Source organism: Mustela nigripes, chromosome 2 (assembly GCF_022355385.1).
Source record: "Mustela nigripes isolate SB6536 chromosome 2, MUSNIG.SB6536, whole genome shotgun sequence".
In the NCBI taxonomy this organism is placed as follows: Eukaryota; Metazoa; Chordata; class Mammalia; order Carnivora; family Mustelidae; genus Mustela; species Mustela nigripes.
The window spans coordinates 38707632-38733874 of NC_081558.1; the positions used below are offsets into that span (position 1 = coordinate 38707632).

General features: G+C 43.8%; 1 protein-coding gene across 3 annotated transcripts in view; it reads right to left on the reverse strand.

The window, feature by feature from the left end:
* The window catches only part of FOXP1 (forkhead box P1), a 685031-nt gene that overhangs the window by 411372 nt on the left and 247416 nt on the right, over positions 1–26243 (reverse strand). The window contains exon 1 of one of the 3 annotated variants that reach the window (XM_059390154.1): positions 199–253. The exons of the other annotated variants lie outside the window; for them this stretch is intronic. The gene's annotated coding sequence lies outside the window, so the exon portion shown is untranslated. Of the gene's footprint in view, positions 1–198; positions 254–26243 lie in introns of those variants that run through there. 3 annotated transcript variants of the gene reach the window in all.

Here is a 26243-nt window from a genome sequence, read left to right on the forward strand (position 1 = left end):
AGAAATTCCAGCAGGTTTCAAATTAAGTAACTATTTGGGTATGGCTAAAGTTCTAAAAATCCTACACATTCCTCCAAAGACAATAAAAATCAAATGCCTGATTGTGCGCCGACCAGAGCTCTACAATCTACGCGGACTGAGCTACGAGTGGCATCTTGGGGAGATCAAAGGAGTGGGGATTTGGGAGGTGTAACTTACGATAACCTGCAGCCTGTTGTGGAGAAAATACGGGAATGTCCTCTCTTACTGGATCTCCACCTTTGAAATGCATGAACCTAATACATGTAAGTAAAAAAACAAAACAAAACAAAACAAAACAGAAGGCAACGTGCTCAAACTTTAGCAAGAGCAAAATCATGTCATGTGTGACCTCAGCCAGCCACGTGGTCCTCCCTACATCTCACAAGCCCTCATTTTATTGTGAAATCTCCACACGACATAAGCTTTGAATGAAGTCATTGAAAAATGTCCCTTTGTTAATACAACAAACATCTAGTAAATGCTTACTATGTTCCCCATTGATTTGTTCATCCCCAAATAATTAAGATGTAGACAAAAGTGATAAAAAGTTAAAATGGGAAATAAATGATGCCAAATCTAATTAATCCAATGCTAACAATTATGACCGTTATTTCCACACTTGGACATTTTTTCTAAATGATAAGCTTTTAGGCTTCACCTTGCACTTGGCGTGCATTGCTTTCCTAGGAGGGTATGAGTCTGAATTCATAACAATTTTTAAAATTTAAAAATTAAAAAACAAACAAACAAACTACTTCTATCTCCAATATTGAGGAAAATCTTATCGAAATCCTCCACTGGTTAATAACTAAGCCCAGGACAGGCATGAAAACATGTATTGCAAATTTTTAATAAACAATCCAAAAACGAGGTACTTTAATTGGACCGGGTGTTTATGACCCAGGCCTTTCCCGTTTCATTTATTTACATAGAATCAATGCATCATGTTTTCTTTTATCCGAATATAAAGCCTCCAATTTCAAAAAGATGCCTGTGAGGGAATGGAAGCTGGATTATTGTTCCAGAAGTTTTGTGAAGAAAAGAACGCACTCCCATACCCATGAGACACATTGTCTCAGAGGCTGACTCCCCGGTTTTTTCAATATACTGGGGGAGGACTTAGAAAGTGACCATTACAGACAAGGAAAGAAAGTGAAATTAGAATAACCAGAGGCCTTAAGAGAACACAGAAGAGGGAGGGAAGTCTAAATTCAATGAAAACAGAAGGGGCTTTGGCCAAACTGACCTATATGCTCTCTGCTGGATTCTCCCCTCCTGGGCTCAAGTCCGAGGACGTCTTTCAGTCCTGGAGTCCTTGTCACCCTGGCTCAAAAATCTTTGACATTTAGAATTTTATTTTTTCTAAGAGAAGCTTATCTGGAACTCACATGCTTCTCTAGTTACATATGAAAGAAACTGTACTCACATCACCATTATCTCTATTTATCAACTCCCCTGCACAGGGCCCCATGGGTGCGAGCGGTTCAAAAGTTCAAAAAGGTTCTGGAAAGTACACCAAGATAGAAAACATGCACCCATTCCTATTTGGATCTTACATTCTCGTGCCTTCTAGCATTCTCTGGATGATGGATCAAGAGGAATGATAAAAGATAGTGAGGCAGCTGCCAGGAGAGGGTATCAGTTGGTGTGGATGGCATTTCTCATGCTGACTGAAAAATTCATCTGGTCCCCACAAGCTGTCAGGCCTGAGCACGGGACAGATCTACATATCACACCTCAGGAGGAGAAGGAGCAGCGGAGGCCTCATTCACTCAGAAATTCTTCCTCCCTTTTATTCTTACATTTTTGTCTTCGTTCACTCTATTTTTGTGTGCTGTTGCTTCAGACATGTCTCTCTGGGGCTCTCTTAGCCCCCCAAAAGGAATGGCAGAGAAAGCCCAAAACCAGCCCATGGGCAGGACAACGCTCGCTGGGCTCTTGGCTGGATTAATTGGTGATGTCTTCCTTCTCTAAACCGTGCCACTACCTGAAACAGAAAAGGAGCCTCTTGCCATTCAGACAATGTCGTGGGAGCGTTCTATTCAAACAGATGAAATCCGTGGACACGATGCCGTGATTGTGTCACGTACAATCACGTTCACATGAAGTCGTGACTTGTCTGCTACAAGATGCTAGAAATCTAAGCAGACCATTACTTCCTCTTGAGGGCACCAATGCAGTCCGGCTCAAATAAACAGTTCTTGGACAGACAGAGCTATCCTCCTCCACTTCCTCACCAGACTGTAGACTCCCTGAGGGAAGACGGGACAGACCGACATCCTCCTCAGCTTGCTACGGAAGCAAGTTCTGAACTGAGGAGCGGTGCGCCTTAGTAAGTACAATTCTTGGAATTCTTCTTCTCAGTCTTTAAGGAAACTCTCACGCATGCCTATGTTGTTCACTGCAGTAAAAAGAAAATTTTAAATGCCCTCCGACGCTGGAATGAATAAGCACAAGGCATGGTTCAATGGCAGAATACTGTGTAGACTTTGGCGAGGTAAGTTAGAGCTCTATGTATGAATGCTAATCACTCTCAAAATCAAGGCTGAATAAAAAAGCACAAAGTAGTAAGGATACAATACAGTTTGAAGCTAAACTTATCAACTAAACACTCTCAAAAATAGGGTCTATGTAACCAAACACATAAAAATGGAATGGAAGGAGGAAGCCCCAACTCCTGATGGCATTTGTTTCTGAGGATGGCAACAGCATAGCTATAAGGTGATCCGGGCTCTAACTGAAACGTTGTATTCCTTTTAAATACAACCACAAGCAAAGAGGCAAAATATTAATAACTGTCCTTAAAGGTGGAGAGAACCCAGGAGACGATGGCTGGTCTCTGTCCTTTGCTCTAACTCCTGCCCATCTTCGGCACCTGTCTCCCTGTCAATTTATTCCCGAGATGATCTGAAAACTCTTCAGTCAGACTGTCTTTTAACATATAGTTGGCCAAGCATACTCTTTATTAGATAAGACACTGGATAAGCAAAGCCAGATTCATTTCTCAAATGAGAAGATCTAGTTTGGTTTGTAGGCTCTTTGCTTCTGTTTATTGGGTGGAAATGTCATAACCCAAAGTTCCTGGAAATTGGGAATAATGAACTTGGATCTCTTTCAGATTCACAAAACCCTAGTATGTGCATGAATGGCTGGCCATAAGCTGCTTCTGGCAGTTCCAGTCGGGGCATGAACTGGGTCCCTAATAGAACAAAAAACCTGCTCGGACCTCCAAAACCAAGACAGCTTTAAAAAAAAAAAAAATATATATATATATATATATATATATCACCACCAAAAACCTTCAGGTCAATGGCTGCTACATGGCAATGAAAGTAAGAGGAACACAAAAAGGAGAGCATTATTTCAGAATCTGGGCTGGGATTAGAGAACCACTGATGTGAAACACATATGCCCCACCTCTAGGACAAAGAGTTTGCTCTCAATGCCCAAAAAACAAATACACTGATTTAAAAAAAAAAAAAAAAAAAAAAGGCAGAGGACCTGAATAGACATTTTTCCAAAGAAGACACCAAGGGGCGCCAGGGTGGCTCAGTGGGTTAAGCCTCTGCCTTTGGCTCGGGTCATGATCTTAGGCTCCTGGGATCGAGCCCCGCATCGGGCTCTCTGCTCAGCAGAGAGCATGCTTTTCCCTCTCTCTCAGCCTGCCTCTCTACTACCTGTGATCTCTCTCTCTCTGTCAAATAAGTAAACAAAATATTTTAAAAAAGAAAAGAAAAGAAAAGAAGATACCCAGATGGCCAAGAGGCACACAAAAAATACTGAACATCACTCATCATGAGGGAAATGCCCATCAGAACCACAGTGTGATACTGGCTCACACCTGTCAGAATCGCCCATATGAAAATGACTAGAAACAGCACGTGCTGGCGAGGATGTGGAGAAAAGGGAACCATCCTACACTGCTGCAGGAATGTCAGCTGCTGTGGCCAGTATGGAAAACAGTGTGGAGGTTCCTCAAGAGACTAAAAGTAAAAATACCATATAGCCCAGTGATTCTACTTCTGGTTAATGACCTGAAGACAACCAAAACGCTATTTCAAAAAGTCCCACACACCCCTGTATTGACTGCAGCATTATCTACAGTAGCCAAGCTATGGAAGCAGCCCAAGGGTCCACTGATGGATAAAAGGATAAAGAAGAGGTGGTGTGTGTGTGCACATGCATAATGGAGTATTACTCAGCCAGAAAAAAAGAACAAAATCTTGCCATTCATGACAGCATGGGCAGACCTAGAGGGCATTCTGCTAAGTGAAATAAGTCAGACACAAACAAGACAAATACCATGTAAGTTAACTTACATGTGGGACCTAAAACATGAAACAAATGAGCTAACAAAAAATCCCAAAGAAACATAAATAGACTCCTAAGTACACAATAAACTGAGAGTTGCCACAGGGCAAGGGGAAGGCGATAGAAGAAATCAGTGAAGGGGAGGAAGAGGTACAAACTTTCAGGGGTAAAATGAGCAAGTCATAGGATAAGAAGTACAGGAAAGGGAGGAGACGCAATACTACTGTAATAATACTGTAATAACATCATAAGGTGACAGGCGGTGACTGCACTGAGCCTGGTGAGCACTGTGTGATGTACATAATGGCCTAATTACTATGTTGTACAGCTGGAAGTGATGTCCCATTCTGTGTCATCTCTACGTCCATTTTCAAAGAATTTCTCTTCTAAAGGACTCAAGGAATGACAGAATTCCAAAGGTAGCAAAACTGCCCTCCAAATGCATGAAATGTGAAGAAAAAAAAAACTTAAGATTACCAGATTCCATTTTATTATTCGCTCTCCGTCATACCAACAGCAAGGATGACAAAAGATGATATATTGCCTAAAACAAATGAAATTCAGGGCAATGGCCTCCAGATAATTTATTAATCACCTTACAGGAAGGGAGAGGGGAGCAGGCCCTCCTGGGTTCGGTTGTTACCTTTGGAAACAGGGCTTGGTTGTTACTTCTGATATTGTTAACTTGTTTCCCAAGAATCACAGGGTCGAAGCGCAGGTTTGCTTAGTGACACCTGACCAAGTTTCTAAAACTGTTGTACAAAGGCCATTAAGTACAGAAAGGAAACATAATTGTTGACTTTAAATATGCAGGCAAAAGTCACAGTAAATAACAATAATTTGCTTGGGATATTGTTCCATACAGCATTTCGCAGAAATCCAGCATACAATTTGCAAGAAAGTGCAGGCAAATTAATTGTATACTTTCACCTTTTCTTCTCAACTCACAGAGGAGAAGAATAACATTTTACCCCACACAGAGAAGCCCCATATGCCGCATACCGTTCTGAAAAGAACCTAATCAATAGTATCAACTGAACCTGAGATTAGATTAAACGGCAGACAGAGGCAAACAGCCTATAACTGTTAAGAATCATCATTCCCATGGCTTTCAACCTCCTTTTCCGTGACGGCAGGCAACAGGGCAATACGCTTTATCGTGCAGAGACCGAATCCGGTACAAAATGCCACCCCCAGCCTGGGGCCTGACGCTGGCAATGGTTTGTGAAATGCCACCCAAGGGGGCTCGAGAGAGTGCAGCTGCCAGCTTCACATTCCTACCCATCCGCCTCGCAAGCCTCACACATGGCAAGCAGGCATGGTCCCAAACTCAAGAGAGACCCAGGTTCGAGTCCCGGCTCCCAGCTTATTTCTGGTGCCACTGGAAGAGCTGCTTACCTTTCCCGATCCTCTCTCCCTTCCGTGGGTAGGGTAGAATAGTAGGAGCTACTTCTGAAAGCAGCTGCGAATATAAGCTCTAGAAATCAGCCAGGCTCCCTGTCTAATATCATCTCATCAGGGGATCTGCCTCTGTGCATCCCAATCACCATAAGGGGACTCCAAAGAGCAGCAACCCTTTATTGAGCAATCCCCGTGAGAAAGACATGGGCCCTTTAATACGTCAGGATCATACAACCCTCAGCAGAAGTTCACAGTATCCCCAGGTGATAGATGGGGAAACTAAAGCGAAGAGAATAACTTGCACACCCAGCTGGCCCGACACCGGTGCTCACCTGGAAGCAGTGTTTACTGATACCAAAGCTCATACCCTAAACCGGTGTGCCACCTCTTTGGTTGCATACCTGAATCACCTGGGGAACCTGGTGTCCAGGCCACCCCTAGACTCATTAAATTGCAACTTCAGGGTTCCAGGGTCCAGATACCAGCATTTTTAAAGCCCTCCAGGTGTTTCTCATACACAGCCACATTTGCTAACAACTGATCTCTTCCCTGTACACCAGGCATGTGGTCTTCCTCCCGTCTACTACCTTCCCATGGCTGCTATCACAAGCCACCACAAACTCGGTGACTTTAAACACATACATATATATTAAACATATACATATATATACATATATGAATATATATGTATATTTAACATATACATATAAATGCTTTATAGTTCTGGAGGTCAGAAGTCCAAAACGGGTCTCAAGGGGCTAAGGCCAAGGTGCTGGCAGGGCTGTGGTTCCTTCTGGAGGCTCTAGGAGATAATCTGTTTCCTTGCTTGCCCTTCTCAGCTTCTAGAAGAAGCCCCCATTCCTTGGCGTATGGCCCCTTCCTCCATGTTCAAAGTCAGCAACACTGGGCAGAGTCTGGCTCTGGTTCTCTTTGCTTTTATCTCTTTATTCCCTCTCTCTTCTCCTTTTAAAAACTCTGTGAGTACACTGAGCCCCTGGCACAATCCAGGCTAATCTCCCCCCATTCAACATCAGGTGATTGGCCACCCCAGTTCCATCTACAAACGGATATCCCCTTTTCCGTGTGACAGATCACCTTTCCAGGTTCTACAGACCAGGACATCGGCATATTCAGGGGGCATTATTCTGCCCACCATACCTGACACTTCTGCTGCCAGGCCAGGAGCAGGGATAAAGTGACACATTGTGAAGGTGACCTAAAAGTGGTCTCAGTATAGGAGCCTCCTGCTTAAGAGTTTTACGGAGAGTATTTGAGCTGACGCTGCATCTTGGGGACCAAGTAGAGTAGGTGGAGCTTCTTAAGAGGGGCCCCACTGATGTGTGCAGAAGGAAGGAAAGAAAAATTCTCACACCTCTCCCGCCACAACATTTTATATCAGATACGCCTTCACGTTCAATAAGGAGAGGGAGAACTGGTGGTGTTTCTAACTGGGTACTCGGATGACAATTTCTGCCTGACTCTAAACACAGCATCTCCACACTCTGCTCTCACGTTACGAACTACATGGCCAACCATTCCCCACCCCCTTAAGCACACAGGAGCCTGCATCTCATTTTACAAGGGCTTGGAACTAATACGCCCTCTAACTTGAATTGTCTATACCAGTGACCACCAGAAAAAAACAAACAGCTTTTAGGAGGGAGTTTCTCACTGGGTTTGCGTATTGGGTTGTTTTGCGGGGGGAGGGGGAGGGGATGGAAATAAGGGACACTTATTTAAAAAAAAAAAAAAACCTCATGCTTCTAATCCCTAAAAAGACTAAAATAGTTTCATCCTTCATAACCTGTCATCACGCATGTTTCTCTAAAATTAAACACATATGGCTCAAGCCAGAGTTACATTATGCACCATATTATGTAATTATCTTTTCAATTTATTACTCCTCAAAATAGAAAAAGATTAGCCCGTGTTTCTTAAGTCTGAGTAAACATATGGCCTGAAGATTGTAAATGACATCCTATCTTTAAAAGAAGTTCCAAGACTAAACAACACACAATACTCTGTCCGCAAGGGCCATATGTGGTATCAGGGTTGTGAAGATACAGAGGAAGAGTGTGTGTGTGTGTGTGTGTGTGTGTGTGTGTGTGTGCGCGCGCGCGTGTGTGTATGAGTGTGTATATACATATACATCTTGCTTTCCGGCCATGCCTTTAATGCCGTGAAATATTCCTGCTGGCAGATCATAAACAGTACAAAACTGGGGACCAAAAAAAAAAAAAAAAAAAAAAAAAAAATCTCCATTCCAGCATTTCCTATTAGCCTTAGTGCCCCCAGGCACTGTTTAATCCGTAAGGACTAGGTTCCCAGTCATCTGGGTGTTCATACAGGAATTCTCTGTCTCTCTGCAACTCGGGAGCTTTGTCCCGGCTTCTCTGGCAGCCTGTGTGTATCCGTCCTTCATGTTACCCAGTGATTGAAGACCTCCTTTGAGACCCTCTGCTTGATCACTGTCCTATATTCCCCGTCAGGAAAGGGAGCACTCAAACAGGGAGCCTCATGGCTGCCAACGACTCCTTGCCCGACAACTACATTAAACGTTATTCTGGAGGCTCCCAGCCGCGGGCAATGGAGTTAAGGGCCTGACAACGGCCCTATTATCAAAACCGTTCTTCAGGGGGGTTTGCAACTTGAAGACTTTCAATTTGCAACAGGCGGAAATTTTTGCATAGGGCTGCCAAGCATAAAGGGGATATTTCAGAGACAATTCATACTCAAATCAGTTTAATTGTTTATTCCATATTGAGGGATATCAGAAATGAAATGCTGTGAGCGGGTTTCTGATGCCTTTATGTTCTCCCTAACAAGAGAGAATGGTTTAAAAAAAAAACTTAAAAAAAAAAAAAAATCTGGCAAATTGGAAACCAGCTAATCAGGCTTCCACAGAGCCGTTACCATGCGCACACTCGCAAGGGCTTTAAATATACATTTTGCTATGAATGTCCAGTAGGAAATCGTGAATTTTAGGAGATTTTTCATCAAGAAAATGAGTTCCATTGGATCAATATGAACAATTTGCAAAGGTGTTACCAAGTAAATTTTAAGAACATAGCATCTAGTAATATTTTACTGATTGATGTGAAACCTTTCAGATTTGAGATCAAACGGTTCAAAGAGGTTTTACTCTGCCATAATGCAACAGTTACTCATTTCCAGATCATACAGGCAATCCTTTTATTTCCTCTAGGGGTGTAACCAGAAGCAGGGGGACCAGATTCTTATCCTATTGGAACCACTGCCCTATAGAACAGAGAGATCCTGATTTCCATTCCCTAGAATAAGGCTACATACATACAGTCCACTAAAAATAAATCACTTGGTTGGCTAGGACAGGATACATCTCAGAGGTAAAACCTTTGGGCTATATTCCATATTTACCAAATCTTTGGAATCAGAAATGCCATGTTTAGATTGTTTGGCCCCTCGCCATTCAATACAGAAATATGAGAAATAAAAGATTATCTGATCAGGAAGATATATGCAAGGACAGATTAATTTGAATAATGGACTTTTCTTCGTTTTTGTTTTTGTTTTTATGAGCAGACTCTCACCACAGGGCCTTTGCACTTGCTGTTCTTCCTGACTGCTCTTCCCTCAGATATCCCCAACGGCCCCTCATGTCTCACAATTTTGCTATATTCTCACTGTCCTTTCCTTCCTTGAACTCCCTGGCTAAAAGCAGCACACCTCTCCCTCACATTCTCCACTTCTTCACTCTCATTTATTTTTTCTAGACCACTTACTACCATGAAACATACTATATATTTATTTGAGTTCTGTCTTCCTTGCTAGGATGTAAGCACCATGAGATCAGGGAGTGATTGTACACACTGCTCTCTGCCCTTTGTGTGAAACAGTAGCTGGTACGTAACTGCCACCAAACTATTTACTGTGTGAACAAATGAACAAGCAAATGAACGAAGGGGTGTGCCAATACAACAGCCTTTAGGTCCTCTTCAGTAGGCACTACGCCAGAAGCACGTGACTCCGTCTACAGCAGTATGAGTGCGCTAAGGCTCACGTATCTTCATTTGGATGAAGAGAGGGCTAAGTCTGAGTTATTTCCCTCACCACAAAGAGATCTCAGGCTATTCTGAAGTGCACAGGGAAAACAATGAAGGCAAAACCCTCAAGGAGCAGTAATATCTCCTAATAGGTGCTTTAACTCTGGGGTCAGACTGCCTGGGTTGGAGCCTCAATGCCTCTTCAAGTGCCTTTTAAAAGTCCAGTGGCCCCCACAATTCCACCTGAGCTTGGCTCCTGTGACTATAGGCTATGGCCACTAACAGGCCTATCCACTGGACTTTAAGGGAAGATACAATAACGGACCGAAACACAGTGTTTGGCACATAGTATGTTCACTAATTACACCAAAAAGTTATTTCCCATTTTAAAAAGAATGACGGATGAATAATTAAGACTAGAAAGGAGATTGTGAGATACTGTTGGTCTTTTGATATTTTTACTCTTACTTAACTGTTCACAGTCTTTTTAAAAAGGTAATAAGTTGGCTTCCATATCTTGAGACACTTACAGCATTTTAAAATTTCAGGCGGATTATTATTTTTGTCTCAAAATTTTGTTATATTCCAAGAAATTATGGTGTGCTTCCAACTTTAGATTGTATTTCCTGAAGTTTATTTTACTCAAAAGAGACACCGAGCTTTCTTCATTCACCAAAAGATGCATCCTTGTGGTTGTGTACTCAAAAATGCATTTGTGTGTTTAAAATGGTCTACACACATCTACTCCATGTTTCATATATATTCTCAAAGAAATTAGGAAACGAATGTCAAACATGGCTGTAATACATTTTTTAAAATTTCTCCAAACATAGATCTTTGAGCTTCTGAGGTCTTTGAGAAATATCTCACGGAAAAAAAGCAGGATTTCAACTAGAATATGCTTTGTTCCTTGAGATCTTATTTTTTCGAAGTTGAAACACATCCCTTTTGGGTCCTTTGCATAAAAAAGTAATAAATGTCTTTTTCCCAGAGCAAACAGTTTTGATATGGCTCTTCTTCAGAAGGGCTGGTATTTGTCTGTTTTCTCACCTACTGCTGACGTTGAAAGGCTCCTGGAGCTATGCTGATCCTTATCCCATGCGGCTGAATTCATGTAGCAGACATGGAAAACAGGCGAGCCTTTTACTACAAGAGATGCGGGAGTTAGGGCCTGTTCTCGGGACTCCATCATTCACCGTGGGCCAAGATGCAGTACAGAATCCGTACACTGTCTGAGGGGTACCAGATGAGGCAAAATCATTTCTCAGTTCACCGACATTGAGCATCGGTGGTTACACGGGACACACCACAAATAAGGATGCTCTGCTCCTCCTTTATGCACCGGCTCCAGGTCTCCCTCTGTCCTGGGATTACAGAAGCTGAATGGCCTTCCTACTGTCATTTCTGACTATAGGATGCTGGCAAGAGGCAGGCTACGTCTCTGAGAAAGAATGACCCATAAAAAGCAGCGATCAGCCCTGCCGGTCCTCCTCCGGAGGCAGAACAGCGGCTTTTGAGGGAAGGAAGCCTCGGGTTCTGCGCCGCCACCAGGCCCACCAGCCAGGAGCCTGGGCCAGGCCCCTCATCTCTGTAACCTCCTGCTTCTGGCAGAAAAGTGGCTCCGAGGGAGGGGGCCGCAGAGTCTAAGCTCCCCATCTCACTGAGGGGTAAGGCAGCGTTCATCAGCGGGCCCGACACTGCGAAGGACGCGTAGAGACCAAAATTCCCAATGATGATGAATGTTGTCACTGCTACGGAAGGTCTAAGCGCTTCCACACAGAGCAGTGTCTGTCTCCTCCTCCAGTCTTCAAAACGATCGAGATTTTCCAGACAGATGGCTCTGACCCTCACGGAGCAGTACAGGCAACACGGCCTGCGGGACCTGGAGACACCTGGCCTTGGCCCTCCACGGGCACCTTGGGAAAGTTCCTGCCTTTGAGTGTCACGTGCCTTGCTGCAAGCTCAAGTACTCAAAGAGGGCGAGATTTACAGAGTGCGGGGAGGATGGGTTTGTGTGGTCGGAGGGCCTGCTGCGCCTCACATTCCGGCTGATCAAAGCGGCCCCGAAGCCTTCTCTGCTGTGCACTCAACAGCCTGCCTCTGTGAAGAAAGGAAGGGAACGTGGCACTGCCGTCTCCGCGGCCAGACCAAGGACTGGGATGTAGCACAGAAGGTGAGCACAGAGGGGGCAGAAGAGAGCCCCGCGGCGCCTGCAGGTGAATGGGAGCCAAGAACGGTGCCCATTACAAACCCTTCAAAATGACACACCTGAATCTTCCCCTGGGGTAAAGAACAGAAAGAAAGGACACGGAAGACGACAGGGGTCCTTCACACAGGGGCTGTGAGCCCAAGTGGCATGGGGTGCATTCCTTCCTATCTTGTGATCTCCCCTGTATGCTGACCCCACCCCTCCCCCACTTTTCGTGTGGGCTCCTGGGCACTACCACAACCGTCTCTCAGTGTCCCTAAGTTTAAAAAAAAAAAAAAAAAAGACGGAAAAATAAACATATTTTGGGTTAAATATGTTTGTCTAATTAAAAATATTCGTCGGCTTAATATAAGCCAACCAACTTAGAGAATTAATGTACCACCTGTCTACACACGAAGAGTAAAACTAAAAGTAGCACTTTCAAAGGTGCTTTTGTCTCCTGATGTATAGGAGTGGCTACCAAATGCCGACACACAGTTCTATTCCTTTGAAAACACAGGAAGACTGGGTTGGGGGTCGCTGGGGGGGGGGGGGGGGGGGGAAAGTCAACTAGCCATTCCGCACATTGAAACACACATATACATGCCCCGCCCCCAAAGGAACACATACATAACCTCCACGTCCAACCAATACGGAGCTGGCTCAGTAAATGACAATACACCCCTGTGCGACAAGGCCATGCTGCTATTAAAATATAGGACATACATCTCTATTAATGGTATAAGACGATGTCCTCTCTTCATATATTGCACTTTCCCTAATTATTTAGTAAACCTTATTTACCTGCCTCCTAGATACTACAGAGTAACGTGCTGCCCCACTTGGTTTATCATGTATCTCTATTCAACCAGTTTGGTTTTTGACCCATAGCAGAGCACGTCCCAAGATATATTTTAAATAGAAAAGACAAACTACCAAACCGCATGTAGGGTATGAACTCATTTTTGCAACTATATATGGGTGTGTGCACTCACATTCCTGGAAAAAACAATGGAAGGAAATACCACAAAATGTGACTAGTAACAATTTTTGTGTTTTTTGCCTTGTTACCTATATGCACTTTTTTTCATGGTTTTTTTTCCCCCTCTCTCTTTTTTGCCTCTTTTTGTTGTTGTTTGGTTTGGGTTTTTTTTTGTGTGTTTTGTTTTAGCAATAAGCATTTATTCCTTGTGAAAGAAACAGATCCGTGATGAAGGTAAGGAAACAAAGACAAGAAGAGGAATGCAAGGCAGGCAACTAGAAAGATTTCAGGACAGGAGAGAAATACCCAGAGCCATCAAGGCCTCCCTTCCCTAGGCAGCGGGAGCTCAGTGAGAAGCTACATGTTCAACAAGCCATGGAACTGTTGGCCACGAAAGACAGAGAAAGGTGACCGAGAAGAAACCATATGCCGGGCCTACTGGCGTGCCAGATCATTTCGTAACAGATCAACTATTTTTTCAGAGAGCTCTAAAACCTTTTCCAGTCACCTCACTGAGGGTCAGTGGAAGTGATGGGGATTTCCTGATCCCGGGCTTGTACCTGCACCAGCTCAGAAACAACCCATTGCATCGAGTTGCCAGCACCCAAGTTCAGCACGCCCCTGTCATCAGCTTCCACAACCAGCTCCGGGCCACACTCATCAGCAAGCTGTTGGTCAGTATCCATCCGGGTGCCGGCCCTGGCTCTGAAAGGCCAGGAGCGTCTCAGAATGGAGGGAATGCTGAGCTCTGCAGGACACTCGGCATCCACACATCACTTCAGGGAGCCCCCAGGCCTTCCACTTTTCACTGAAGCATTTAAGGTCGACTGATTTAAGGATACCGGTTAAGATTTCGGTCTCATTTCCAATTATTAGAAGGGGAACAAACGAGGGGGAATTTCCTCTGACGCGAGGAGTATGCTAACAGCAACTCATGGAACCTTCTGGACATGCTCCAGCCCTCGGGTGGGGGCCAAAAGTAGAGGACACAAGAAAACCAAGCAGATCATGAGGAAATCCTGGAGGCTGGGATCTCAAAGGTACTTCTTCATAGCCCTGCCTGTAAAGACTTGATATCTCCTTGCTAATGCCATGGGTAAGGAATAAAAGACAATCATAAAACGTGTGAAATAAAAAAGGATATTTAAGGAGTGCCTAGGTGGTTCAGTCAGTTAAGCATCTGACTCTTCATTTCAGCTCAGGTCATGATCTCAGGATTGTGAGAGAGAGCCCCGAGTTGGGCTCCATGTTGAGCATGGTATCTGCTTACGATTCTCTGTCTCTGGGCCACCTGGGTGGCTCAGTGGGTTAAGTCTTTACCTTTGGCTCAGTTCATGATCCCAGGGTCCTGGGATTGAGCCCCACATCGGATTCTCCGCTCAGCGGGGAGCATGCTTCCTCCTCTCTCCCTGCCTGCCTCTCTGACTACTTGTGATTTCTCTCTGTCAAATAAATAAATAAATAATCTTAAAAAAAAAAATTCTCCCTCTCCCTCTGCCCCATCCCCCTCAAAAAAAAAAAAAAAAAAAAAAGATAAATAAGATCAGTCTCTGGGAGTGTGTAATGACCGATGAATCAGCACCATCTAATAGCATGCTGATTTACTTTTCAAATCCTGTACATGGCTTCACATTAATAACCCCAAACCATGCTCTCACTGAGAACACTATATTCTCCTGGCATTTTCTCACTATTTTTGTTATTGTCCATTTAAAAAAATTAAAAGGCACTCTCAAAGTATACTGTAATCACACCCTATGGGAAGTCTAGGTATTTGGAAACACAACATTAAGTTCTCATTTATAACTTAAGGTCATCTGTCCCAGAACCTTTCCACCCACCCCCAGTACACACACATACACACATACACGTCTTCTAAAGAAAAGCATTCCTCCCCATGGACTCTATATTCCAGTAAGTATATTATGTCCTATGTCTTGGAAATTCATAAGGCACATTTGTGTATCAGAAACTCTGAGAAACCAAGTACAGCCAAAACCTATCTGTCAAGAGTATCTTTTCATTTCTCACAGATCACCTATTTAAAGGCTCATTAAAAAAATGGGGCCATGAGGATCCCAGTGATTTTAAGAAGTTAATTTCCTTAAGTATGATAATAATTTTTCAATCTATAAATTATGAGTATAGCTTTCACTCATATTGATAACAAAAAAAAATCTAAATCCTCCATGAAATCATGTAAGCTTTATAAGATATAGACATAGAAACATTTTTGAACCTGGGTCTTTGATGTGAGAGCCAATAATTACACAAATAAAACCTAGAGTTTTATTTGACTATCAATGAGCCAGAAGGGAACTTAGATATCATGTAACCTGACTCATTTCACAGGTCTAGATAGAAAAGTTTGAGAGATGGTAAGTGGCTTGTATGTGGCTATGGGGACATATAAGGTGCCCTAATACCAAATTAAGGGTGGGAACATTATCAGGGATCAAAACTATAAGCAGAACAAAACTCAACAATTAGTTGTTGTTGTTGCTTCCATTATAGGATTTAGTATACAATGTTTGAGACTTTGACTATAAAACAGTCATGGCCACAAACTGCCCTTCACCCCACAAAACACATAATCACCCCCCAAAAAAGAACTTCAGCCCCGTAACATAAAGACAATTTAAAAAGAAAAAAAATGGTGCACCACTTAGAGAGTAACCACACGGTTGATAAGGAAACTACTTGGTTTGGTTTTTAAATAGGACTTCAAAAGGACTCAAAATAGAGAAAGTTGAGACTCCAGTATCTTTCCAAACAGGAACAACAGACCACTACTACAGTCATTTGTTGAAGAAATATTTACAAAATATGTATTTTGTGCCAGGCACTGTGCTTAGAGACTAGTATACAACAGTACCCAGCAAGGTGTATTCTTGCCTGCTGGAGATGGTGATAAGATGGGCATTAATCAATATAGAAAGAAAGATACATATAGACTATATTGGAATAAATGCCACAAAGTTATATGTGTCCAGAACAAAGTTTAAGAGGGATGTTGGCAGAGTAGAGAGATCAAGGAAGAACTCCTTGCTGAGGTTACAGTTGAAACTGTGAGCTGAAGGACAGGCGGGAGACAACCAGGTGAAGAGGAGTTGGAAGCATACTCCAGGCACAGGCAACACATGCAAAGGCCCTGTGGCATCAAGGAGCAGAATAAGACAAAAACAGGGTGTGTGCAAGAGAAAAGAAAGGTGCTGGTAGCACAGAATGAAAAGAAAACAGAATTCCCACTATAAAGCTTGTACAGATCCTGTGACAGAATTCTGTCTTTGTCCTTAATGATAGTGGCAGGCTACTGAAGACCTCAGCTTGCTGTTGAACAGGTGAAGGTGACATGATCACATCTACATTCTGAAGAGGCTGCTGAATGGAGAGCCAGCTAGAACAGGACCAGTCAGTCTATGAGAAAAAAATGTCCAACCTTATCCAGTGGATTCCCAATATATACAGAAAATTACAAAACACCAAAGCAATCCTTCAAATATACGTAAGAAAACAGGTAGAGTTGGGGTTGGAAGGGCGAGAGCTTGGAAGGCAAGTTGTATAGACCCGTATCATCCTCCGGGCTATTCCAGTGGTACACAGGATGCAAATAAACATTTTGAGCCCTGACTCCGCCCACCATGGAATTTACAGATGGTTTATTCCGGCATCTGTTTCACACTGGCTGCGTTCCATCGTTATTGATTTTAGACTTCCAATTATCTCTCTATCTGTGCTTGTGGACTAAGACGTGTAAGACCGTGCACCAAAACCAAAACTGTAAACCATTCCAAACTATCCTAAAAATAAGCACTGTGCTTCTGAACGGTCTTCTTCAGCAGACGCTCAGGTGGCAAAGCCAAATATTGGACCATCCACAGGAGACTTTAATATCACCGCTCACCTTTCCAAAAAACCACATGGAGTCTCTTATGTTTTCTCCCCCCGCCCCCATCCCCCTCCGGTGTCTGAGACAACCTCTAAGTATTATGTTCCCAGCTTTTCGGAGACAAAAAATTGATTAGTTTTACAGGGAGCTAAATTCCTTCTCATCCAAAGAACAGGAAACAGCTACTATATCATTTCATTTTTCTCTACAGATCTACAAACGGGGACAGGCGTCTTAGCTGGCCCCAGACTAGCACAAGTTTGGACAGAGCTGAGGTTGTTGGGTTTAATTTGGCCAAATAAAGGAACTCTCAACTCAACGAGCATTTGGTCTGTGTGGTTGATTCACTTCATACTACAGATCGAGGACACCAGCAGTACTGTTTAGAAAAAATGGCAATGCTGTTTAGACAAACAGCCCCGAGAAGACAGACTGGATAGGAAACGTGGTCTGCTGCACTGTTATCCTAGATTTTTTTTTCCCTTCCTCCTTCCCCCATGAGTGCTTTTCATGTAATTTTTACTCACGAAGTTGCCAGTGTTAATTTCTACAGGCCAAATTTGGCTCACTTATTCCTTGCCAATTCCACAGTCAAATTCTCTATGCTTGAGGGGTGTGTGTGTGTGTGTGTGTGTGCGCGCGCGCGTGTGCGTATGCGTGTGTGTTTCCACTGACTTGCACCTAAAGCCAAAGGGATTTCTGTGACCAGAGACTCAAGAAGTATGCAGGCAGCATCACACGTGGGTATCTCTAATGACAAAATCTGTCTCTATTAGCAAAAACAATCAAACTCTCTGAGCTGGCACAAGGCTCAACTCAGCAAGATGCACGGATCCCCACAGAACCTTTACAAGGATGTGACAGAGCGCATCCACAGAAAGGCAATTTGCATATTCTCCTGCACAGGAAAAGGAAACACAGCAAAGCAAGGGCTGAGCAGCATTTTTCTTGAATTTTCCCACACAGGCTCTATAACTTAAACACACCATTCATTTTAGGGTGTTGGGTTCAAATGGCAGAGAGAGAAAATGACAGGTGGGGTTTTTCCCCCCTTTCTTCCATTTTACATAATATACTAATTCAATACTGCTTCTTTTTTATTATTATTTTGAAGTGATAAAAGAGTTCAATTTCCTCCTCCACCCAAAAAAGCTAATAGAAAAATGATTAACTGTCAGAACCACAATATTTTATCATGCCCACCTGAGATCCCAAAACCCAAAGATAGGATATAAACTCAAAATCGAAAGATTCACTTGGGGCAACCACAATCTTAATATTTTATTTCGGTTATCCACTTGAGACCAGTATCACAGCAAAAAATTAAGAAAGCATCTACTAAACCAGTTCTATATATTTTTAAAAGGTTACTGTAAGAATTTAAGAATCAGAAGTTAACGACACATAAGGGGAAGAGGAATGAAAAGGAAAGTAATATCCCAAATTAATAGCTTCTACCCTTTCAGCAGAGCTGTGAAGAAAAAGATTAATCAAAAGTAGAGGTTTCCAAACATTGTAGGTCCTGAGTGAGACTGGTCTGATCTTATTCAAGGTTGTACCTAACACCTGCTATCAAAAGGTAAGAAAAAACTGGATCTCCAACAACATTTTTTATTTCCCAGCTGCAGTGTACCAAGGGCAACGACCTTTGGAGACCAGTCTCACTATACCACATCATTTGCAAACTAATTTGGGGGTTTCTGGTCTACCTCAGTCTTTCCCAAAAGTACAGTGCAAATACTATGGGTGGTACCTGGGGTGGTTGTAGCTGAGAAATGGAGATATGTATGCATGCAGGAACACACTCACACACACGTGTGTATACACACACACACACACACACACACACTTAACACCCAGGTATTTATTTTTATAGTGTTCTTTCCTTTATGGACCATCATCATGCTAGTTTTCCAATAACGAATTCTGAAGTGTCATTTTATGAAAAATATTAATTAAAAATAAATAAACAAAGGAATCAATCTTTAAAAAGCAATTTAAGGCAACAATTGGCAAAGTGTATCCCAGATATATAGATATGGCAATAACGAGAGTTTGACAAGCCATCCCATAGCCACACGAGGGCATAACAGAGGAGGCACTGACCCCTATTTAGAGCACACGGTAGGAAAGCAGAGGCATGGGGTCTCATTCTACCCAAGTCCTACTGAAGTTACCGTTCCTGTGAGCTTCAATGTCCTCATCTGTGCAGTGGATTAAATACGTGCATCCGAAACATTTCTATCATGAGACTCCCTAAAATGATTTTTTTAAAAATGCATACATATAGGGACGCCTGGGTGGCTCAGTTGGTTAAGCAGCTGCCTTCGGCTCAGGTCATGATCCCAGCATCCTGGGATCGAGTCCCACATCGGGCTCCTTGCTCGGCGGGGAGCCTGCTTCTCCCTCTGCCTCTGCCTGCCATTCTGTCTGCCTGTGCTCGCTCTCTCCCCTCTCTCTCTCTGATAAATAAATAAAATCTTAAAAAAAAAAAATGCATACATATAGACACCGGGGGATGTACTCAGGTCTCTAAAGGTATACGTCTGTGTATGTCCGTAAGGTCCTACATATACAAACACTGACACATACACAGATACCTATCTACACATATGCACATTCACGTGTATGTAAAACCAGACATTATACAAGGTGAAGGTTAGCAGGAGGGCAGATAGGGTTCAAAGTCAGTTATGAATAAAGAAACATTCCCTGTCCCATGCTATGCATCTGAGTTTCTACCTCTGGTCCCAACCGGCATCTGATAAGCCCCAGGCCCACTGAATTAAGTCACAGGATTATGAGGATGTTCATCTTCCTGTCTAGCTCTACAATGTCACTACTGCCTGAAGCCTCACCCTAGGATGGCCCTTGAGATGAGACTCGACTTATCTACCTTGCAGGCTACCAGTCTGCAAGGGACAGACATTCCAAAGGAAACCCGCCACCGTCACTACCAAAGGGAGAGGTTTCCTAAAGAAGAGCTCAGAACAACAAATTATTAGTGGGAAAACCACATAAGAGTAAGCAAAAGAAGAACGAAACTGCAGCAGAAAGTGAGTGAACATCATTTCCCACAATTTTGACATCAGAAAAAAATAAAATAAAATAAATTAGAGGTGAATTTAGCTAGGCAATGCCATCCTCTCCCCTCAGGTAAATTTATGCCTTGTTCATCATTTCAGAAAAAAAGAATAAAGCTGCACATGGTTTCAATATTTTCGCTACGCTACAGCAATCTAGTTATCTTTCTATTCAATAAGGCAACCAAAATTGCACGTGGTTCCTAAATAATTTTGAATTTATACAATTTGACAGGTGTTGTTTCTTTTTTTCCCCCCCCAAAGAACCATAAATTGTCTGAGGGACATCTCCCCAATGCGTGACAATAAATCGCAGTCCGTCCTATTTTAGGATAACCACAATATGCAAACATCAGTCAGCAGCCAGACTCAGGACAGAGACACCTGCTTAATGAATGGTCCGCCCTAGAAATAAGAGAGGCTGTTGGTCTCAGAAACTCCTGCCCAAAGAGAGGCTGGCTGGACTCTTCTTTCATCCAAGGGTATGATGTTACCAAGCCACTGCCCAAAGCCCTCTCCTTTAATGGCAGGCTTACTCTTAGAACCATCACCAACTACCACAATTCTCTTAAATCAAGCCAGAGCAGGGGTTAGCCCACTATGGTGAGCAACATCCCAGCTGCCTCCGCAGGGCTGACGGAGCACGTCCGTCTGAGCGGCTCGGGAGCACGAGTCATAACCTTCTCCCTCCTGCCATGGCCTGGGTTTTCTATCCCATTGTTTCACCACACACTTCCTTTTGCCCTTTTCAAGCAACCGGCCCAAGTTCTTGAGGCCGTCTGCAGTCACCGAGCGATCTGGGGAGGGAGCATCTTCTCCTTTGAGACATTTCGACCTCTTAATGGTGTGATGTGGAACAGGAAACATTAACTCACCCGCTAGTTTCAGTCACACTTCACAGCTTTCTAACACGAGTCAAGGACAACACATAAAGGAAGTCGGAAATCTAGAGGAGTGATCATGTAGACCCTTCAGAAGAAAGGAGCATGTAAGAGCATCTGCGTAAACATGAACTTCTCAACCTAGAACCACCAACACCCACCACTTTAGACCGCTATTTGGGAAAAAAAAAAAAACAAACAAACATAGAATTTAAAATGTCCTAGTGTTTCTCAAACCTTAAGGTAGATGTGAACCACCTAGTGATCTTGGTAGAAGATTCAGGGTGTGTGTCTGAAGGTGGGGGACATTCTGCATTAATAACCAGCATCCAGGTGATGCTGATGCTGCTGGTCCAGGACCACACTTGGAGCTACAAGGATGCAGGGTCCTTCCCCTTCATCTCCACCTTTTCTTCCCACCATTCCAGTGAGGTCAGGAGAGCCCACAACTGGAAACAAGTTTCCACCAAAGCCAGGCTGCAAATGTGTTTCAAATGGATCCAAAGTGTGGAAAAATAATCGAAAAGAAAAGCAAAATTAGTAATTGTCCAAGTTGCAACAAGTTCTTCCATTAAGATGTGGAAGTCATTCGTTGAGATGGCTATTCAGCTCCCACACTTCTGGGAAGGACCTAGTGGCCAGACTGGACCCTTAGAGACAAGAAGGCAACTGTTCTCCATCTTGGCCACATAAGACATGAAATTCTGTCGAGATGACAAACAAAAAGCTTTCAACAAAAGCTAAAACAAAACCTTTCAACAAAAGCTAAATACAAGTAGAGGTAGATCTTCTTCTTCTTCTTCTTCTTCTTCTTCTTCTTCTTCTCTCTCTCTCTCTCTCTCTCTGTCCTTTTCCTTTCACACAGGGAAAACAATAAAGCACAACTCCAGTAAAAGACCTGTTGTCTGACCTAAGAAAATAGCCAGGATTTTCTCAGCCAATAATTAAAACTTGATCAAGAGCTAGGTGAGTACAACCTGACACCCAACACCCAGCCCCAGAATCTGAGGCCGTCAACTCTCTGGTGGCACCAGGCAAACTAAAGACGGAAGACGGTACACTTCTGGCCGTGCCATTTACAATACCGCCAAGCCTTCGGACAGTTTCATGTCTTCAAAGCTTTCTGAGGGTAAGTTTATGAATCCACACAACTCCTCTGAGTTCTCCTTCCCCGAGTCGTATTAACCCCATTTTACAGATGAGGAAGTGGAGAAAATGAAGAGTTTTGGCAAGTCCAAGGGTACACTTAATGTTGAGGAGGAGGCCCCTGGCTCCCACTCCCCAGACCAACCCAGCCTAGGAACATCCTCGTCATAGTCCCAGAGGTGGTGTTCCTTTGGCAAGGACAGAGACCAGTCCTGGAATTCTGCCAAGGAAAAACACATTAACCCTAAAGGTGTGCCCTTTGTCCCTACTCACAAACTGCTCAACTTTATAGGACATCTGAGATCAGGCCAGCTTCTGTTAACACGAGGAGCATCTCCCCGCGGCTGGTGTGCTTAGACGTGTCTCTGAAACGGGCACCAAGAGGACAGAGTCCAGCACCAGAGGGGCAGCTGCCCACGGGGCCAACTCAAGGGTATCCCAGCTTGGCCTGTGTGTATGTCACAGACATTTCCCGAGAGCCAGAGCCCTTTTCCCCTTCTCCTCCTCCATGGAAGTCTGCCAAAGTCTGGCATAAAAAAGAGGAAGGATCATACACGTGTCTTGAGCTGCATTCAGTCAGTTTGTCCTGGGTCACAGAATTTCATGTGTGGCCCTGAAAATACCTGCAGACGATGAAAATGTATCCACAAAACCAGATGTCAACTTCTCTGCCAGAACATGTAGCTTTTTAAATGAGTAATGATGATTAGGGCTAAGAGATGCTTTAATACGAGTCTGACCCATGGCTGTAAAGAAGGGACCATCATCTTGGAAAACGGGCACAGAGAAGCATCTCCTCTGTGGTCTACCTGGGAAGATCCGAAATGTCATCCTGGGCTTTCAGGTCATAATTAAGGAGAATGTCCATGTTATGTCACCTCTGGCTATGTTGCAGTTACTGGCAGGGGTGCCTTCCTAATCCCATACACAGTCCACACTGGCCATGTTACCAAGGAGGAAAGAAATCAAGACAAGCCGCTTGCCCAGTGCCCCAGAGCCAAGCACAAAAGGATTCGATGTCTGTTTCTCTGGACTCTGAGTTCATGATACTTCGACCACCCCATACCACAGGTGCTGGGGGCCCGTATCACAACTTGGGGACCATCATGCCAAAGAATCATAAAAGGCTGCTCGGTTGCAGTGGTGCCTTAATAAGAATCTAAAAACAGCAGGGTTTTTCAAATCACACAAAAACCCATAATCCAATTTTTCCACTCACTTCCTATACATCCTAGGAGAACCTCACCCTGAGCGTAGCGTCACTGCTGAGCGGGAGAACCGATGCTCGGATCTGCTGAGCAACCAGTACTTACACTGCGCTCGCTACTGTAAAATGAAAGCAGAAGATACATCCTTTGCCTTCAAAAAAAAAACCTAAAGGTCCAACCAGAAAAACAAAACACTCCCATGAGAAAACCGCCAGCCTGGAGGCAGGGGCGTGGGTAAGGTGCTGTAAGGTACAAGTCAAACATAAGAGGCAAGGAGTGATGGAGGAAAAAAAATAGGATGCTTGCCTGGGCAGAGAGCAATGCATATGGCGGCTGCCATACTCCAAGTTTGACTGAGGAAAAGATAAAAAGCACTAATTTGAATTTTTATTAATAGACTGGGATTATGTGAACTTGTAAATGTCAGAGAATCACCTAAAAGGTGTGCTCCTTTTACTGTGGAGGCAGACTGTGGTTTTCCAACTCTGTTCTGAGTGGCCACTGTAGTATGAACGGTGGGGAAGAGTGACGGGCTGCTCTGAGTTGTAAGTCACTCAACTTCCTGGTATAAAACTGCCTCTTCGTCTCCAAGCAGAGCCCCTGGCAAATAAGTGCTTACTAAGTGTCTGCTGAATGAAAAAAATAAGAAGGAGCTTTGAGCTCATGTCCCTAGTCAACCATTAGTATTCCACTTTTGCTTATTTTAAATGTTGGGAGATGGGGGCCAAGTAAGATTTCTCTTGGGCAAGGCAGCCAAACCGCTTTTTTAAAAAAGAACCAAAAAGAGATTTATGAGTATCTCTACGTTTGCCTCCATTTCTTACTCTACCATGACATTCATCCAACACAAAGGCCCACTAAATTGGGCTTCTTCAAACTTTTAACAAATTTCCAGGATCACAACCACATTCAGCCATCCACATACTGCTAAACCACATCAATCAACAGCGTGGCCTGTTCAAGACCATAGCCTGGAGGCTATGGTTTTGACCTATACGCTGGCTCACCCAAGTTTTTTGCCTAGAACTGCAAAAACGACCCAGCATAAACTCCAAGCTCAATGCATGAGCCTTAGATCATGCCAGCTCTCTGATCCCACGGGCAGTTGAAAGAGGACAGTAAGAGCTAACACCAGCTCATCTTGACCTATGAGCTGAAAAACAAGGTACTCTTGAAAAGCACGTAGGATTAAAAAGAGTCTATGAAGTCCAGGGGGTTGGGTAAAAAAGTCAGGGGACAAAGTGAGTCACATAATCTCCACTGTTGGCTAAATGGAAGCCATTTGCCGAATCATATTTGCAACATCAACTACCAATTCGCCAAATAATCCCAAGTCCCATCAGATGGACGTCTCTCCTCTGGAAGATACCATCGGTAAGAAAAATGGAAATGTACTGTGTACAACTGTTGTCCTCAAAGAGTTCTGAGGAAACTCTTTCAGTAGATTCACTATGAGGCAAAATGGACAAGTGTTATGAAGGAAAACCAAAGTGGCTTTCAATGAGAGGAGGAATATAGTGGGCACATGAAAAGAAAAAGAAAAATGAAAACTTCAACAGAAGAAGGACCAGAGTCTTTCAGTTCTTTTACGACTTACATGGACCCTACCTCAGTGCCCTTGCACATGCTGTCTGTCCTACCTGCCAAAAAGATTCTTCCCAGCTCCATGTATAGTGGTCTCTGTCTCACCCTGCAAACCTTCACTTGAATACCATCTTCTTGGAAAGTCCTTCTCTGACCACACAAGCTAAAATAGCCTCCCTCCTCCCTTCTCTCACTGACTCTTAAAACATCAGAAGCACTCCCCCCACACACACATAATTACCCCATTTATACACATGTATTTCTTGACTTATTTATTATTTGACTCTCCCCTTAAAAGACCATAAAGGGAGGAAGGAAGCCCAGCTGTCTGCATGGTCTCCACGGATCTAACGTGTAGCCCAGGGTCTGGCACAAAGACAGAAGTCAGTCAGTGGCTGCAGAATACGTGAACTAATAAGTGAATACAAAATAGAGAATGGAGAAAAAGTTTCACACAGAGTGAGAGGAATAGCTACACTCTAACAGGAAAGTGTCAGTGATGTCGGAGGAGAGCTGGGGGGGAGGGAGGATGGGAGTGCGGTGTGTGGAGAAGGGATTAAGGAGAACCAGAAACCCAGAAACCGAGGTGCAAAGGGAGTGTGCAGAAGGCCTGGAATGCCTGGCCAAGGAGCCTGGGCTCTTCTTCAATAAAAGGAGCTACTGAAGGTTCAGAACAAACATATGTGACATGATTCAGATTGTTCCAACAGAAACGTATGGAGGCAGCGTTTTCAGCCGCAGGCTACCACAATAATATGCAGGAAAGATACCAAAGCCTTGAATGAGAGGAAAAACCTAGCAAAGAGAATAGACTGGATGAGAAGGGGAGAGGCAAGTCACCGATGTTAGCAACGCGGGGAGTATGATGAGTGAGGGGTCCCGACCATGAAGAGGACTCCTAGGTTTCAGCTCAGTGATGGGAAAGGTGGTACTGGAATTCACAGATATGGGAAATGCAAGAGTGTGAGCAGGTACAAGAGAAAAGATGACAAATTCCATTCCAGAAATGCCTATTAAGAGATCTGGAAGTAAGGGTGGGGGAGGGGATCTTTGTGAAGGTATCTTCCAGGAACCTGAAAACGAGTGCCTGGAATCCAGAAAAAAGACACCAGCTCAAAACAGGAATATCTGGAAATTTTCCATACTGAGGTGAAGAGGAGGACCATGAGGGAGAGAGAGACCGCCTGGAGGTTAAGTCGGAGAAAGGTCCGACCTTAAGGCATCGGTATCACGGCTTTCTGCCAGGTGGATGAGCACCTGTCCTGGGGGTAGAGCCTCTCCTCTCCGGAAGGAAAGTGAGACCGTCCATCTGCACCCAAGTCCCCGAGCCCTCGGAGAGACAAACGTGGCAGCAGCTGACTGAGCAATCTCTCCCACAGCACCATGGCCAGCAGGGAGCTCTGAGGGAGCAATTTTGAAAACTGTCAGGTGTCTCTAGCCCGTCTCCGAGTGAGATGCTCGGTAAAGCCCTCTGCAGTTGCTTTTTGGTTTTAAAAATGCCCATGTTCCAACTGCTTCCTGCCCTAA